Below are 6,000 nucleotides of genomic sequence, written 5' to 3'. Positions count from 1 at the left end.
TAGAGAGCCATGGGAGATTTCAGTGTAGAGAAGTAATATTATTCAAGTACTATGCTAGAAGTATTATATATCTAGCAGTGTGAAGGATGGAGTAAAGAGGGGAAGAGACAAGGAAGAAAAACCAGTTAGGAGATTACTACAAAAGCCCACGTAACAGATGATGAACACCTGAACTAAAGTGGTCGTAGTTAAGAGTGCAAAGTAACTCTTTATTCTCACAGTATCTCTCCAGCAGAGGTAACTTTAGCAAGTTGTACAGAGCTAAAAAGGTTTTTTTAGGTTTTTTTATTATTATGAAAATTACAAATACATGTGAGTTCTTAAACAAACAACAGAAAAAGAAGATTGTATAACACTGTAAATCTCCATTACTATACTTTTTTTTTAAAATGCATGAGTTAAATTTGACTACGTAGTTCCAAAGCCTACCTGTCTACCTATGTCCCTTTATGAATTTCTTCTGTTTTTTTAAAAAATGTTTTATTGACGCTCTTTTTGTTTTATTGATGCTCTTTTCTTTCTCTTCTTTTTTTGAGGGGGCGGATATCACTCTCATTACCTCTATAATTCCGCTCCATATTTTGCCAACCCTAAGTAAAAAGAAGTCCTTCATGTCTCCTCTCCACCCTCAAAAATAAATGAACCCTTCCCTTGTAACAAGGGAAACAAACACACACCAGTCCACATCTGTAAATGTGTCGTTAGGGTTAGGGTTAGAGTCGGAGAGGGAGTTGGCTCCTCCTCTATAAGCTCAGCACTTCTCTGCCAAGAGGTGGGAAGCATGCCTCATGCTCAATCTTGTGGATTCCTAATTGGTCATTGCTCTAATCATAGATTTTAAGTCTTTCATAATTACTTTCCTTCATAATGTTGTAGTCACTGAATAAACAGTTCTCCTGGTTCTGCTCACTTGGTTCTTCATCAGTTCATATACATCCTCCAAGGTTTTCCTGAATTCTTCTCTTTTGCCATTTCTTATGGCATAATAATATTCCATTATATTCATATGCCATAATTTGTTCAGCCAGTCAACCAACTAATAGACAATCATTTTGTTTCCAGTTTTTGGATACAAAAAATGCTGCTCTAAGCATTTTTGTACTGGAAAATTGACTGTCATCAATTATTGACTGTAGCTCTGGCAACAGGTTTTTCTATTTTTCAAAGACTGACTTAGTTATGAATGGAGAAGCTCATCTCCAGTAGATAAGAGATATGTGTGATGAATACCTTGGCTACAGCAACTCAAGAAACTTACCTCACAGCGTTGCTGTGAGCAAAGCATTTTGCAAAATTTAAATTGCAATGTGAATTGTAATTGTAGTAGAATTAGAATGATTTGGCAATTGATATATGAAATTAGGAAGAAGGAAGAGTCGAAGACAATGCTGAGATTTCAAGTCTAGGTAAGTAGGTAGATGGTAGCCACATCAAAATAAATAGAGAAGTCACAGGAAGGTACAGCTTTTCAGGAGGCATGGGGGACCTAGTGAGGTCAGTTTCGGACACACTGAACTAGAGATGATGGCAAACTATCCAGATGGAGAGAGCCAGCAGATTACAGGGCCAGGTTGATATAGGATGAAGAGATAGAATTATCATCTGCATAAAAGGATCCATCGAAGCCCAAACAGTGGATGAGATCATCAAGGGAGGAAGAATAGAGAGGGAAGATAAGAGAGCCATTCTCTTCTCACATCTACATTTTGGAATCTCCAGTTTCTTTTAAGATGCAGTCCAAGTGTTACGTGCTACGTGAAGTATTTCTAGGTCCTCCATGCTACTAGTACACTCTTTCCCAAAACTACTTTGTAGCCACTTTGTATAGTTAAGTATGTACATGTTGTTTCCCCATTAGAATATTAACTCCTTGAGGGCAGGTAACCAATTCTCTTTTGTCCTTGTATCTTCAGTGCCTAGCACAGTTCCTAGAATATAGAACTAAATAAATACTTGTTGATAGATTGTGTCCTTGGGGGACACTTGAATTTAAAGGAAGAAAGAAGGATATGGAGTCACTCCATATATGATCTGACCACCTGAATTCATTGAAGTAAATGCAGAAAGGAGCTAGCAATAAACAGTGACCAGTATCACATGCATTCTGTTTTCGCAGTTCAGTGTCAAGGGAAATAGATGGAATTCAAGATTACTGCTGTTAAAGTGGCAGAATGGAATTCACCTTCACTAACCCTTGATAAATCCAAGCCCAGGTGTCTTGGCTCCAAGTAAGTTATTCAGTCAACAATCTTCTTTTAAGCTACATACGTGGTGCTAAACATTGAAGATACAAAGAATGGAAAAACATGACCTCTTCCTTGAAAAAGCTAGCAGTCAAATGGGGCAGACAGACAACACAGAAACAATTATATATAAACAAGATATCACACACAGCCTGTAAAAATGTACTTGAAGAATCACTGACTTGTTGGAATCCATCATGGCTCATCTACTCTGCTTCATATTTAACTGATGACAACAAGCTGAAAGTTTGCCATTAAATTGGGATTATGGGCTCTAGCTACTGTTTCATTAATTCTATGAATTCACTACTTCAATTTCATTCTTTTCTCTGCTCCCACTGCATAAGGCTACAAGAAGAAAGATGCAAAAGAAAGAAGGTTGCCAGCCATCTGCTGGAGGGGGCCACCTCCAGTCATCCTGATCTATATCTTGCCACTGGACCCAGATGGCTCCGGAGCAGAAAATGAGGCTAATGACTTCACAGACCTCCCTCACTTAAATCCATTCTGGGGACCACCTTGGCTCTATCCGGAGTTTCTAGTGCTTCTAGGTTGTGCCTTTGAGGGTGGTGGTATGCAACAGAAGCAAAGAGGGACAGAAGAAGTATCACCCACTGCTTCCTCCCTAACCGTTCTACTATCCCTTCAATCCTCAGCATTAGGTAGTAGGTCACAGCCTCTAGGCAGACCCAGAGATTGTTCTGTAGGACAAAAATGCTTTCATCAATATTAGGTCAGGAGCTATTAGTATGTATATGTTTGATCAATTTAAAAAAAACATAATGCTTAGTTCTTATTTTAAGGCTCTGAAAAGAGCCTGGTTAATTAGTAAAAGTCATACAATACATAACTTTCCAAATCAGTAATTGCTAGCATTTATATATAGCATCATATAGTCAACTTCCTCCTCCCTCTTTTTCTATTCATGACCGTGGAGCCAATCATTACAATAGAATCTAGCTAGCTAATCTCTCTTGGGCAAACCACATGAAGCAGAAAAATCAGGGAAGAGTTGGTAAGTACTTCATATGTGCTACCTCAGTGATCCTTACAACAGTTTTAGGAGGTAGGTATTAAGTGACTTGCCTGTGGTCACATAGCTAGTGTCAGAATCAAATTTTGGACCTAGGTCTTCATGATGCCAAGGTCAGTGTTCTATACGCTATTGCTCATATTGTTTGTATACATGCCTTTTCCTCCTTTTAAACTGTAAACTTTTTCATCTTTATATTTTTAAAACCAAGCAGAGTTCCTTGCTTAATAGATGGTATTTGGATTAAATTTATTAAACAAATGCAAAGAATTACTTAGAGTTTTCCCACAGAATCAATTTCATACCCAAAGAAAGATCACGGCAATGTTTTAGCCTCCACTTTTAGTGAGGGCAAATGAGGAACAAATAAAAATACCAAGAACAACCCTAACAAGGTGGAAATGTTCTCAAGGCATTTTCATAACTATTTTGTGCTAAAATGAGTTTGTGTCATTTCATAGAGCAAATGATTGAAGAAAGCTTTGTGATGGTAGAGAATAATAGAACTAAGTAGACGCCAGATTATTTATATCAATGGGAAATAATCCTGGGATTATGGGGTTGAGATGCCATATCCAAATGGTACTCACAGTAGGAACTGTTTGATATGATTTACTCAGCGGTTAGGGAACTTTAAAAGTTTGTTTACCTTTTTAAATTGGTGAAACCTAGGATCTACAAAGCCTGTTCCTGAGGTGAAGTGGAAAGTCATTAACCATGACTGAGCAGCCTCAGTGTAGAAAGATCACGTTAACAAATCAACAAGCACTTTATTCAGTGTCTACTATGTGCTAAGCACTATTAGATGTACAATGAATAGATAAACCAATTTTTAATAAGCATTTATTAAATGGCTACTATGTGCCAATCACTGAATTAGGCACAAACGCAAAAATCTCAAGGATCTTATATTCTACTTGAAGAAAACAATATATAGGGGTAGCTAGGTGGCCCAGTAGATAGAGCACCTGCCCTAGAGTGAAGAAGACCAGAGTTCATATCTGGCCTCAGATACTTACTAGCTATGTGATCCTGTGCAAGTCACTTAACCCCAATTGCCTCCAAAACAAAACACCCCCCCAAATATATACACAAAATACTCACAAACAAAAAGTGAAGTTTTTTTGTGTTTTTTCAGAGTGCATTAACCAATGGCATGTCATAAAAGGGCCCTTCTAGAGGTGGTACTTGAGCTGTGCCATAAAGAAAGTTAAGAATTCTAAGTAGAAGCAATGAAGAAGGAGACTATTCCAGTCACAGGGGACAGCTAAGGTGTTTGGTCACCAATGGGGCCAATAAAGTTTCTTGAACCAGAACCTTGCAATGACCTGTACAATAATCCCTTACACACTTAACTGCCCATAGTTATTCACATTGAGAAAGAAAAGTGGGTTTTTTTGGCCCTTTAGTATATCTATAACTGCTTAAGCTGTGAATCATTAAATCTTGAATACAAGAATCTATTTAGAGGGATATTTAGGATTGAGAAGTCAAATAAGAAGAAACTCAGAGTAGAGGCAAAAGTGGAAGCAGCATGAGATCTAAGACCTCAGGAAAGACAATCATGGCCATTGAGTCTTCTGTGATCCCAAAGTCAAATGGCCTCCAGAGAGAAGGCAGCAATAAGTTGAAGCCCTCCATTTCCTCCTACCTCATCTTCTATTCATGACAGTGGAACCAGTCATTACAATAGAATCTAGCTAGCTAATCTCTCTTGGGCAAAACACTTGAGGCAGAAATATTAGAGAAGAGTTGTAAGGCTGTGGTCAGTGAAATCCAGGGTAAGTACCCTGGAAATAGGGTGCAGCAGGTTGCTGCTGTAGATAAATGCAGTGAACAGAGTATATCTTTCAAGCACAGTACGCGAGTCAGAAAATCTGCAGTTCAATACATATTAAGTGTGAGATCTTGGTCGTCATTTCAATTCATTAGCAGAATGACTATAATACTTGCATTATATCAGTATATATTTATGTGCATGCATGTATATACACATACATATGTATATATATGTATATACATGCATACATATATGTATGTATATAGCCATATCCATATATATGCATATATGTACATATATACATATATATCTCATATATGTATATATGTACACAAGCTAATGGACTAATTCAAAGGTTTACCCATTTACTTGCCCATGCTACCAGAAAGATTTGAGACAAGTACTAGTTGTGTGACCCTTGGCGAATTGTTTAGCCTCCACATCTATAAAATGCGAGTAATAGAGCCTAATCACAGGTAGGTTGTGAGGATCAAATGAGGTAACATATTGCTTTAAGCTTTGCAAAGCAAATAAACACTAATTATTATTATCATGATTATTACCAATCAATCAATAAAGATTTATTAAATGCCTACTATGTTCCAGACACTATGCTGTAATCAGTCACCTATTATATTTAACATATAGTATTAGGAGCTATGGTGAAACAAAGTTTAGCTAAAGCATCGTGCCTGACTTCATAGAGCTTCCAGCTTAGTAGGGCTATGAGGCCCATGCACATTTACCCATAAAGTCGGGTCCTGGGGCTTGGTAGTAGAAGAAAGAAAAGACATCAAGAGGAGGTGGAGAGTGGCCACCTGGCCTTGCATGGAGTCATCATGGCCCTTTTTGTATCATGGAAATAAAAATTTACCAAAAGGAAACTTCAGTACAAGAAAAAGTCAGCCTATGTCTAAAATATATTCACTTACTTTCTCCTTGCT

This window comes from Trichosurus vulpecula, chromosome 7 (assembly GCF_011100635.1).
Source record: "Trichosurus vulpecula isolate mTriVul1 chromosome 7, mTriVul1.pri, whole genome shotgun sequence".
NCBI lineage: Eukaryota > Metazoa > Chordata > Mammalia > Diprotodontia > Phalangeridae > Trichosurus > Trichosurus vulpecula.
Note: the sequence above shows the minus strand (reverse complement) of the source record.